Source organism: Elephas maximus, chromosome 4 (assembly GCF_024166365.1).
Source record: "Elephas maximus indicus isolate mEleMax1 chromosome 4, mEleMax1 primary haplotype, whole genome shotgun sequence".
In the NCBI taxonomy this organism is placed as follows: domain Eukaryota; kingdom Metazoa; phylum Chordata; class Mammalia; order Proboscidea; family Elephantidae; genus Elephas; species Elephas maximus.
The window spans coordinates 79,708,553-79,721,645 of NC_064822.1; the positions used below are offsets into that span (position 1 = coordinate 79,708,553).

General features: G+C 38.3%; 1 protein-coding gene across 1 annotated transcript in view; it reads left to right on the top strand.

Moving 5' to 3' along the window:
- Window positions 1-9,581: 9,581 nt before the first annotated feature.
- Window positions 9,582-13,093, top strand: part of SLCO1C1 (solute carrier organic anion transporter family member 1C1) — a 54,153-nt gene continuing 50,641 nt past the window's right edge. The window contains exon 1 of the mRNA XM_049882597.1: window positions 9,582-9,707. The gene's annotated coding sequence lies outside the window, so the exon portion shown is untranslated. The remainder of the gene's footprint in view (window positions 9,708-13,093) is intronic.

A 13,093-nucleotide genomic window follows, 5' to 3' on the forward strand; every position in this document is an offset into this window, starting at 1 on the left:
AGTGGTGCAAACACTTAACACACTCGACTACTAATTGAAAGTTGACGGTTCATCTAGAGACACCTCAGAAGAAAGGCCTGGCCATCTACTTCTGAAAGATCAGCCATTGAAAACCTATGGCGTGCAGTACTAATGGCATCCCCATGAGTTGGAATAAACTCGATAGCAACTGGTTTCATTTTGGTTTTTTGGTCACACTAATCCATACTCGGTCCAGCTCTACAGCTCATTGCTATGTCCACTGAACTACATAGGATGGAGTTTGGGGTATGGATGTGACACCAAGACCAATAAAAAGAAAAAAATAATAAAATTAGTTCTTAAGTAATCATAAATCTTTCTGCTTGGTAAAACAGATTTAAGCAACAGTCTTGCTTCTTTTAGTCCTAGAGCTGCTTCATAGCCTGAACATTCTTTCTGACTTTACTGCTGGCTTAAGGAAGGTGCCTTACACACACCTTTTCTGAAATCTGTCATAGCCAAAGTATTTCCTAGCTGCCCAGGCTCTCTGGGATCCTATGGACTACTGGGAACAAGCAGCTGGATGGGACAGCGTGTAGGTGGGGGAAGGCATTGAGTCACACTTTGTAGTTTGCACTCAGGGGGATGGAACAGCTCCTTGAAGTCTTGTTGTTTTGACTGGCTTTTCCCTGACAGATGCCAGAGGTTAACTCACTGAAGGTCTGGTCTCTAGAGACGTTGAAGTAGACAAAGATAACGTATTAGTTTTCTATTTCTGCCATAACAAATTACCACAAGCTTGAAAACTTAAAACAATGCAAATTTATCAGCTCACAGCTCTGTAGGTCAGAAGTTCAAACAGGCTTGGTTGGACTCTCTGCTTTGGGTCTCACAGACTAAAAGCCAGGTGTCCGATGGCCTAGGCTCATATCTAGAGGCTCTGAGAAAGAGTCTACTTCCAAGAGCATTCAGGTTGTTAGCAGAATTCAATTCCTTGCAGTTGTAGGGCTGAGGTCCCCGTTTCCTTACTGGCTGTTCACTGGCCATCTCAGATTCTTAAACTGCCCACGTTCCTCCTGGTGTTGCTACCCACCTCATCTTTAAACCAGCAATGGCATGGAATTCCTTTTTACACCTGGAAACTTCCTGACTTCTGCTACATCTCTTCTGCCTCCAGCTGGAGAAAATCCTCCATTTTTAAGGGTTCATGTGATTTTTACTGGGGCCAAATTATCTAGAGTAATCTCCCCATTTTAAAGTGTGTAAAAGACCTCTTTAAAGTGTTAAAAAGCAAAGATGTCACCTTGATGACTAAGGTGTGCTTGACTCGAACCATGGTATTTTCAATCACCTCATATGCATGTGAAACCTGGACAATGAAAAAAGAAGGTAGAAAGAGAATTAACGCATTGGAATTATGGAGTTAGCAAGGGTATTGAATACACAGTGTATGCCAGAAGAATGAACAAATCCATCTTGGAGGAAGTACAGATAGAATGCTCCTTAGAAGAAAGGATAGTGAGACTTGGCTTTGTTTACTTTGGACACGGCGTCAGGAAAAACCAGTTGCTAGAAAAAGACATCAGGTTTGGTAAAGCAGAGGATCAGTGCAAATGAGGGAAACCTTCCATGAGGCGGATTGACACTGTGGTTGCAGCAATGGGCTCAAACGTAGGAACAATTGTGAGGATGGCAGAAGACTGGGCAATATCTTGTTCTGTCCTAAGTAAGGTTTCCATGAATCAGAGGCGACTCCACGGCAACTAATCACAACAATAACAACTTTAATTACACCTTAATGGGTTGATCAGGGTGATCTCATGAGGAAGGCAAAACTTGAGCAAAGATAGAGAGTGGACAGGGAGCAAGCCTTCTGAATTGGAGGAGAGGGAAATTCTGTAGCTTACGGAAAGTCCTGGAGCAGAGATAAAAATTTGGGATTCACGCACTAACAGCTTTTAGTTAAAATTCAGTTATGGACATTTTGAAACACATTCCAGTTAAAGAACATAGTATAATGAACCCTAGGTACCTGTCACTGAGCTCAAACTATTGATAACGTACGGCCGACCTTGTTTGCGGGCATTGGTAGTTCAGTGAGAGAATTTTCATCTTCCATCTGGGAGACCTAGGTTCAATTCCCAGTTAATCCACCTCATGTGCAGAGACCACCCGTCTGTTAGTGGTGGCTTGTATGTTGCTACGATGCTGAATAGGTTTCAGTAGAGCTTCCAGGCTACAGCAGAGGAGAAAAAAAGGCAGGTGATCTACTTCTGAAAATCAGCCTGTTAAAACCCTATGGATCACAATGGTCCGATCTGCAACTGATCATGGGGATGGCTCAGGACCTGGCAGTGCTTTGTTTTATTGTTCATGGGTCACCATGATTTGGGTGCTAGTAGTAAACAACAATTTTTGTTCCATCTTACGGGGTTTACATTCACTTTACCTAAAGTAACTTGTCTTTGTCCTTGGTACCTGAGGGATGACTCTAAACCCTTAGTTTTTCCTGAGTAGTTGAGATGCTTTGTTATCTAGGGGCCACGAGATCACACCTGAAAGTTTACGCTAATGAGGTGACTCAAGCGGGGGCTGGCCAGGCAAGAAAGCCTACCTGTTGATAACAGCTGACAGAAGTGGATGTGGGCTGATGCAATCAGTGATAACTATGTAATGAGGCCCCAATAACAAATCTGGACACAGAAGCTCAGTGGGGTTCCTGGCTGGTGAAAGACATCAACACACATGGTAGGGACAGCGTGTCCTTCAGGAAATGAAAGCCCCATGTAAGGAAACCTCTCACGGAAACCCTGGTGGCGTAGTTGTTAAGTGCTACGGCTGCTAACCAAAGGGTTGGCAGTTCAAATCCACCAGGTGCTCCTTGGAAACTCTACGGGGCAGTTCTACTATGTCCTATAGGGTTGCTGTGAGTCAGAATCAACTCAACAGCACTGGGTTTTTTTTTGTTTTGTTTTGTTTTGTTAATAATGATCTCAAATCCTGTAAGGTAAAAGTTACTACTATGATTTAAAATATATATGTGTGTTGTTGTAGGGTGCTGTCGTGTTGATTCCAACTCATAGGTACCCTATAGGACAGAGTAGAACTGCCCCCATAGGGTTCCCAGGGCTGTAATCTTTATGGAAGCAGGCAGCCACATCTTTCTCCCAAGGAGTGGCTGGTGGGTTCAAATCACTGACCTTTTGGTTAGCAGCCAAGTGTGTTAACTATATATGTATAAGCATTCGTAACATGAACTTAGAAATATGTCTACCTTTGTAGGGCTCTCTAATATTAACCATAAGTCATTAGAAACCTGCAAGTCATAGGAAAGCTATTTAGAAATTTTCTTAACTTAGACACAGAAACAAAGCAGTATGTGAAGAATGTGGTAAACAACCTTTAAGTTGACTTTGATGTAATAGTTGTGATAAACAAGACATAACATGGTTTATCTTTGTAAACTACCCTTGAGACATAAGGCTAAACAACCTCTCTAATATCTAAATTGAAGAAAAGATGTGTCATTTGACTAATCCCTAACCCTGGAGAAAAGACATAACGTACTGTCTTTGACATCACATTGGCCCTTACGTGTGGAGCCAAGGTGACAAGTTCACGTATAAATCTTAAATTTCTGCTTACTTGCTGAGAGAAGACTAAGACAAGCATGAGTGTCTACTGAGTCTCTGCCTGTCACCGTCTACCTCAGACCCTGCCTACAAAGGACCTTCCCCAAGTTCAAGTGGTGAGTCAGCTTCCTTCTGGGACCTTTCATTAATGATAAAAGCCTGAAGTCTAAAGATTTGGACTCGAGCCATTGAACTAACGTTGTAGTTGTTAATCCTGATTCTCCAGTTCTAAATGAATGTTTTGAGGTCTTACTTGTGTGCCTTGCCATAACTACCTTGCGATAAACTAAACAAATTTATGCATGTCAAACCTGAGTATCTCTCTATCAATTTTCTAAGATAAAATCCTACACGACGTTGCCCTATTTGTCTCTTCAACACACTGATCCTGAGTTTTATGCTTTATTTTTTTTGTTGCTGTCAAGTTGGCTCAGACTCATGGCAAACTTATGTACAGCTGCTGAAACACTGCCCAGTCTCACACCATCTTCAGGATCATTGGTATGCTTGAGTCCATTGTTGTGGCCACAGCGTACAGCATATTGAATTATAAGTAAAGCACTTCTTGTGAGTTCTGTGAGTCATTCTAGTGAATTATCAAACCCAAGGGAGTAATGACAGCCAGCAAGTCAGAAACGAAGGGGACTGGGAACCCCTGATCTTATGGCTGGTATCCTGAGGGAGTTGAGGGAATCTGCCAAATTTATAGCCAGCAGGTCAGAAATGAGGGAGCCCAGAGGGTCCTGAGGTTGCACTTGGCATCCTGAAGGGGTAGAAGAAAAACACTTAATTTTTAGCCAGCTGGTCAGAAGTGAGTGGAGCTCTCGGAATTCCCAAGCTTGCAGCTGGTCTCTGAAGTCTTGAGCCTACTTGGCAGTCTGGGGGATTGTGTCCTTTAACTTGTGAGATCTGACCTAGCCCCAGCTGGTTAGGGTCAGAGGAAGAAGTGCTGCATGTACAGCTGGTGTCAGAACAGAAATAGAATAAAGTAGGACAGAACTGATAATAGATTGATTTGACATTGCAATTGAGCTGTACAATTTGGTGAGAGAAAATTGAAATTTGACTTTTCCTTGTACACTAAACACTTCCCCCAAAAATTATTTTGAAAATATCCAACATGTCATATAATTTTATCTGTAAATAGTTCAATATTTACCACTGAAAGGTAAGTGCCCTTAAATAGAACAGTGCTTTTATCATCTCTAAAATAAATAACAAAACCCCTTAATACATCAAATATCCATGCAGCATTCACATTTCTGAGGTTATAAATCTTTCAAGATTATAAAATCTTCTTGTTACAGATTTTTACTTTTTTGAACAGGTATGCAAACAAGGGTCATACATTTTAATTGATTGAGTCAATTAGTAAGTCTCTTTTAATATTATTCTCTCTCTCTTTTTTTCTCTCATGATCTTTGTTGGGAAAAATTAGTTGTTTTTCCTAAAGACATTCGGCCCTTTGGATTTTTCTGATTTCACCTTTATAATGTCATTTAACATGTTCCTTTCTTCCCTGTGTATCCTGTAAACTGATAAACAAAACCAAAAACAAACCCTACACCATTGAGTGGATTCCGACGCATAACAACCCTACAGGACAGAGTAGAGTTGCCCTATAGGGTTTCCAAGGAGCAGCTGGTGGACAACTACCAACCTTTTGGTTAACAGCCAAGCTCTTAATCACTGATAAAAACAAAAAAACCAAACTCGTTGCCGTCGTGTAAATTCCAACTCATAGCGATCCTATAGGACAGAGCAGAACCGCCCCATAGAGTTTCCAAGGAGCGCCTGGTGTATTTGAACTGCCAACATTTTGGCTAGCAGCTGTAGCGCTTAACCACTACTCCACCAGGGTTTCCTAATCACTGATAATATATAGGTCTAATTTTAAAAAGAAAAAAAAAATTTTTTTAAGCTAGATAAAATTAGTTTTGTTTGGAGGTAGCTAGGTAGACTGCTTTAAGAGTAGTGTTTTAAACTTTTAACTTCAATCAACGTGTTTAAAATATCTGGCCATTTCCCTTGTGATATTGTCCATTGATGACCACTGCAAAACTCATTAATTCATTGGGTATTTATTTGTTGGAATACTTCTATAAAGAGATTTTGCCTTACTTTCTATTCTTTGGTGTCATTTATGAATATAATGAATAAGAAAGGCAGGATAAATGCATAATGTTTCCAATAATGTTCCAGTTTTCAAAACACTGAAATGATTCCTTAAAATCATCCAAAGCTGACATATGACTTTTTGGAATGTCCTTAGAAATTCAAGAATATAAATATTTTATATGCTTCAACAATTACAGTTATTATTCTTATTGATGCTGAAATGGTCCTGTATTAGGCTAGTAGGTGTTTGTTTGCGTTGGCTGAGTCCTTTGGGCACAACCTAATCTTCAATGTCTTGTTGATTTCTAGTATGACAAAGGTATTCCAGGCTCATCTAATATCCCCAGATCTAGTATCAGTCATATATCAAGGATCCATGGTTCCTTTTATTAGGAAATGGTATTTAGAGACCCAAATTCAATGCTAGTGGTGCTCATTGCTACTTGGTTGATCATTGTTTCTAGATCTTTTCAGTGGAGAGAGTTAAGAAATCTGGCTATATCTATAGCTTTAAACAAACACACACATGCACAAAAATATAAAAATATTTAATGTTCAGAAACTCCTAATGCAAATTTTGCACAATAAAAATTTTTTTAACCTATTTGATCTGACATTTTAGATGGTATTTAACAACTGCAAGACTGGATCACGTCATTAATGGAGTTAAGAGTACATAGAGCAGAGAAGATATTCCAAGGACTGAACTGTTCTACACTCCAGCAATGAAGACTAAAAACAAATGACCACTGAGGAAAAAGGAAGATTAAGGGAGTGTGGTGTTACAAAAACCAAGAGAAGAAAATGTGTCAGAGAGAAGGTAGAATCCATGGTATAAAATTCTGCTAACAGGTCAATTAAAATGAGATCTGAAAATTGACCACTGGTTTTATGAATGTGAAGATCTTTAGAGTTATTAATAAAGTAGTTATAGTGGAGTGGTAGACTTGGTAGAAAAGTAATTGGAGAAGAAGAATGGAGATAAGGAGTGTAAACTAAATCTTGGCCTTAGGTGAAGGATTATTCATCTATAAGAAGAGAAGGGAAGACAAATAATACAAATACATACATAGGTGGAGAGTAGTTGTGGTGATGGAAGATGGTGAAATTTCTCTCCTGATTGTTTCTATTTCATTAGGGAATTCTTTAAGCAAGGTCATCAGCTGATAGTGAGGTAGGGAAAGTAATACTGAAGTTTTGAGAAGAGACATCATCCAGGAGAGATTGAGAGTGATTAGGCTATTAAAAGGTATATTTAACATCTTTAAGACCCAGTGAGCTTAGTAGTCATAAATTTGAAATAAGACCTGATAGCACATTAGTGAGTTGTTCTTCAGTGGCTTAAAACAATGTTAATGAAATCATGGAGTAGCCAGGGAGTTGGTTACAACCCAGATGAATTTTGCCAAGGAAGAACAACAAATTGAAGGAGGAACAAAGGAAATGAGGGTGCACAGAAAGGAATGATTAAAAGGATTGCATGAAATGATTGCATTTGGTTTTCAGGACCCAGTGAGGCCAAAGGACATTTGGGAGTTTCAGTATTAGAAGAAATAATCTGGAAATTCAGAAGGTGTTGGTTATAGAATAGGATAATGGAAGTTGAGATTATGGAGGGTGTGTAGAGTTTGATAATCCCAAAGTTTAGAGCAGGGGTTGGCAAACCATGGCTTGTGAGCTAAATCTGATCAGCCATCTCTTTCTGCAAATAATTTTTTTTTTAAACAATACTACACTCATTCATTTATGTATTATCTATGGTTAATTTTACACTATAATGGCAGAGTTCAGTGATCATAACAGAGATTGCATGACCCACAAAGCCGAAAATATTTGCTATTTGACCTTTTGCAGAAACAATTTGTGACTTCAGGTCTAGAGTATGAAAGTGGGAATGAGTGGCTGAGGTAGGATATAATTCAGTGTAAGGCTATTTATGAGAAGCTCGGAACAGCATGTAAAATATTATGTACATTCAAAAGAGTAATGTTAAGTGTTGGCTACAGAGATTTAAAAAGGAATCATGTTAGAGAAAGGATTTGAACAATTTAGAAATACACCAAATTACACTCTCAGGAAAGAATTGCATGCCTTGGTAAGGGAAAGTAGGCCCTTGCGGTTTTGCTCATAAATACTGTCTCTTCTTTAATATATTAAACAACATAATTAAATGTATATTAAATATTATACCAAGACATGCAGTTCTTTTCTGAAACTGTAATTTGGTCTCTTTCTACAGCATTCAAATCCTTTCTCTAACATGATTCCTTTTCCGATCTCTGATGTTCTTGTTGTTAGGTGCTGTTGAGTCGGTTCCAACTCATAGCGACCCTGTGTGCCACAGGGCAAAACATTGCCCAGTCCTGTGCCGTGCTCATAATCATCATTTTGCTTGAGCCAATTGTTCCCGTGTCAATCCATCTCCTGCAGGGACCCCGTTGTTTTTTGTTTTGTGTTTTTTTTTTTTTTCAGTAAAAACTGTTTTACAGAGGAAGAAGTTGAGACAGTAACTAAGTTAAGTGAGTTACCCACAGTCACAGTCATTTAACAATACAGTGTATCTTAGGCTGGGTTCTCCAGAGAAGCATAGAAATATATATATAGAAACAGAGATTTATATCAAGGAAATAGCTCACGAGTTTGTAGAGGCCGGAAAGTCCCAATCTGTGGGTCATGCTTCAGGCTCTCTTGACTCACATAGCTTCAGTGGCTGGTGAACCCAAGATAAGCAGGTCAGACAGCAGGCCTCTAGCTCACAAGCTGCTAACTCAAGTCCCAAGAACCAGAGGCGAGATGAACAGGAGCCAGCTGCAGGATCCAGAGCCAAAAAAAGCCAATGAGCTTTGCCAGAAACTCCACTTATATTGGATGCAGGCTACACCCCCAAGGAAATGCCCTTTCAACTGATTGGCTACTCATAACAGATCGCATCATGGAGGTGATTACATTATTACATAGCTAGTAAACTACGTCTTAACTACCAAACTACTGAGAATCATGGCCCAGCCAAGTTGACACACAACCTTAACCATCACACAGTGGATCTTGGATAATTCCAGTAGCATATTCATTTATTAGCATAAACCAAATGCAAGCCAATACTGCTCAAAATCCTCTAAAACAGTTCTCTTGTTAAAAGAATTTATTAGAATTATAGAATTTCTCAGTGAAAGAGGAGTTTTTATTCCTTGGAATTTGGTTGAATAAACAATTGAATGCCAAAAATTCTGTTTTTTTTTTTTTTTTCTTCTTCTATTTTCAAGACTCCTAGAATTGTGGTTGTGAGCAACTGAACATGTATCCTTCATAATCACCTCTTTCTGGAAAGAACTTCAGAGCCTTGATTCTGACCTAATATGCAGTCCGTGCAGTGTCTAGAATCCCAATGCAGAGATTTAGCCCAAGAGCCTTTTAAAAAAAAGAAGGATCCCAGTGATGTCCCCAAATTGTGGCTGGCTTAAAAAATTTCTTGGAAGGAGAAGGAGGGATATCTGTTACAGACTTCCATCCCTCCTCCTGCTCCTGTTACCTTACCCTCTGCACCCCTGCAGAGCTGTGTTCTCTGGGATCAGCAAGTAAGATCACAAGTGGTCTTTTTTTCCACTCTCTCCCATAAAGAAAGCTTTATCACGTGTGGCCTTAAACTTGCAGCAAATTGCAAAGAAATGGCTCAAAGGCTTCAGCTCTTTTTGTGCCCTGAGAGCTGAGATGCACGTCAGTGGCTTTGCCAGCCTGGCCAGTTCTCTGCACACTGCCAGAGAAAAGAGGCCAGGAGGAAAGAGGAAAGGCACAAGATTGCCCAGGGGCGAGACCATGCCCTTCATCTTCTTTTTCCCATAACCTATTCTAATTCTGTGTCCATCCAGGCTCTCTTCACCTGACAAAACTGCTGGAAACTGTTGTAGACTTCACCTGAGTTTCCTCTTTTAGTCTGAGGAGTGTGGTTTTGCCTGAGTTCACTGAGGGTCACTGGCTGTCTTTGGTCTCCACCTCCAGGTAAGAGTGTTTTGTGATGATTACACCGGATTCTTACTTACACGTGCCTTTGTGTCCTATCCGTAAAACTTCTCATTGGAATTTGATGGTCCCCTTGTTAGGTTAGTGAGAACAGAAGAAGAGGTGGGTTAAAGAAGTTAGGTAAACTCAGATCTGGGTTCAAATTTGACTCTGATACTTGTTAGTTGGGTAGCCTCTGACAAGACATTTCTTGGAGCCACAGTACTTTCTGTATGGTGGCAATTATACCCAATTTGTGGTGTTGTTTTGAAGATTAGAAATAAAGAACATAAGCCACCGGGCACAGAAATAGTGCTTTCTGAATCTGATAAGTAAGATCTGTGGATCTGACACAAATAATTATTTGAATTGTGGGGGTCAGCTTTCTAAGCAACACACACTACTTAACAAGTATCATTATGGTTATTTTTTAGACCATTCCAAGGGAGGGGTCCTGGTGTTCAGGAGACTAGCTAGTACAGATGTGTTTCTCAAGCAAGATGATACAGAAGAGAGAGTGATGGGAAGTGGCTGCCTGTATAACTGTCTTTGCAGCTGCCTTTGAAGGCTGCTGGATAGATCCTAAGTCAATAGACCAGGGCACAGAGGTTCAGAGCTGCTGTCTGATCCAACTACAACCTTTCCAAGCCACCTGCACTCTTTGAAGACTGAAGGATTGGTTTCAAATCTATGTCAGCAGAGAATTTGATTTTTTTTTTTTTAAGCTGAAATTAAGAAAAGCTGCTTGGCCTGATTTTCCTTGGCTTCCAGAAAGAGTTACACTCCAACCCAGGGTGTCATATAAAAACTTTGCCATAAGTCTTTTCCTAGATTATTCTATTCAAGTGGCAGAACTAAGGTTTTCCAAATGCGAAACCTTATAAATAACTGTATGTTCTTTTTCTGCTTCTGCAATTGCAAAAAAAGAGAGAGCCTGCAGGCTCCTAGAATCTTTCTATTCGTGCCACTGTGCTTCCTTTCCCCTCCTTTCTTGGGGGGGAATACGAAGCTTGATGCTCATAAACTATAGCTTCCTTGTAATATAATATACCTGAGACAATTTGCCTGTTAGCCATCGAGATGGAATTACGTGTTCAGTAAAGCTGTACAGTGTCAATAATTTCAGCTGGATATTATTTTGCCCTAACACAACACTAATTAAGATGACAATAGTTCTCTTGTTTTTGTTATCACTTCTCCTTTCTAATTAGGGTGATTTTTGTGTCAATATCTCTACATATAATAACACTTAATATATTTTAGTGCTTTAATGTTGTTGTCAAATGATTTTTCCCCGTCTTTAATATTAACATTTTAGCTGTAACACTTGGAATTTTTTAAAGATAAATTTAGTGTAAGTGGGAGTATATTTTAGGATTAAGCAATTTACTTGCATTTTTCAGTAATGTGCTTTAATGTTATGACTGATAAGAAATAATATGATACCTGAATCCCTAAATCAGTAGGCTAACTTGAATTATATAGTTTAATTCTTGGAAGGAGATTGCATTTTAAACTGTAACTTTTGTTTTGTATTTTTAAATCTTTTTAGTATGTACATTTCTCATGTGGTAATATCAAGCTTTTATTATTTTTTCTGCAAGAAATATGTGTTTGTTGTATAAAATTAGAAAATACGGATACACAAAACATCTTTAAAAAAAACTTCTGTGATGCTCCAACCAGAAATAATCATTGTTAACTTTTTGTTTATAAGCTTTCAAAAGCTTTTGTTTCTATGTATATACATATGTGAATGTGTTTGTTTTCTTATAAAATAAGGAATTAGATATACTGTTTTGTAGAATGCATTTTTAAAATTATCTCTGTAATAGACATAGTTTTATATAATTATATTTACTTTTTACGCTAATCTCTAGTGGCTACAAAAGATTTCATTGCATGGATATAGCCATAATTTGTTGGACTTTTGGATCATTTAGTTGTTTTTATTTATTTATTCCTTATAAGCAATGAGTCCCTCCAGTAGTCTGATTAAAGGTCCTGAGCAGTTCCAAAGTCTAGAAATCTATTTAACATTGTACAGCCCAATGTTTCTCAAATCTTCTATTGTTATGGGAGAGTATGGTCCTGGAGAAGTTGTTACAGGTGTTGTTAGCTGCCCTTGAGTCAGGCCCCGATTCATGGCAGCTACGTGATGCTCAGCAGAATGACATCCTTGTGTTTCAGTCAGGAATGCCTACTGAGTTTTATTATACTACATCTACTGAGGTTTTTTTTTCATATTGAATTCTTAATGGAATGACTTAGGCTAATAAATTTCCTACTCTTAACTAATTATTGCATTTTAAAATAAATCATTATTTTAGAATAATAACTAATTTTGACTTGTTAGTTAGTATTTAGTTTGTGGGCTTGGTCTAACGTTTTCCCTTTTGTGGTATCTTTATCAGATTTTGTTATCAAGATAATCCTCACATTGTCAATTGAATGGAGACTATTATCATCTGTTCCCATTATCTGCTGTCTGTTTTTGAAGGATAGAGCACTCTTGTTACATCACATGTCCTTTGTCATCTTTTTTAGGGGTAATTTTAAAGTATTTTTTTCAATGTTTTCCTTGGCTATTTTACTCTTCTGATTGGTGTCAATACAGGTAATTACTATTTGATAGATGGTTATTCATTTTTTCCAAGACTTCATAGTTATTTCTATTGTAGTGCATAATTTTTGTCTTATACTCCTAAACATCTGTTTTTATATATCCTTTATATCCTTGTGTTTTGTCATTTGCACTTCATTAACATCAGCCCTTTTTGTGTTTTTTTTTTTTTTTTTTTTTTTTTGCTTTTCTCTTGCACTCACTTTTCTTTCCTTTTGAAAAAATGTTTAATTTTAAATCAAAGCTATGCAAGTTAATGAAGTCAAAAGAAACCCTAAAGGTGTAGTGGTTAAGAGCTACGGCTGTTAACCAAAAGGTTAGCAGTTTGAATCCACCAGGTGCCCCTTGGAAACTCTGTGGGGCAGTTCTACTCTGTTCTGTAGAGTCACTATGAGTAGAAATTGACTCAATGGCAACGGGTTTTTTTGTATGTATGAAGTCAAATAGTCTACAGGCTAGTAATAATTTTTTTAAGCTTCCTGCCTTACCCTTTCTTGACGCATTTCCCACTCCCTGGAGGAATCCACTTTTAAAGTGTTCAGGTATTTCTTCTGAGGTTTACCTCCATATTTTAAAACAGAGTGATTAAGTGATTATGCTGCTATTTACTATTATTTTTCAGCATAAGCTGTTATCTACAAACTAAAACTATGAAAGATGAGGTTTAGTAAATACAGAACAGCATGAACTCCATTGCATAAGCTCAGAATGATATCCACATAGGCATAATAAGCCTGAATTTACATTACAGTACATGCAATTT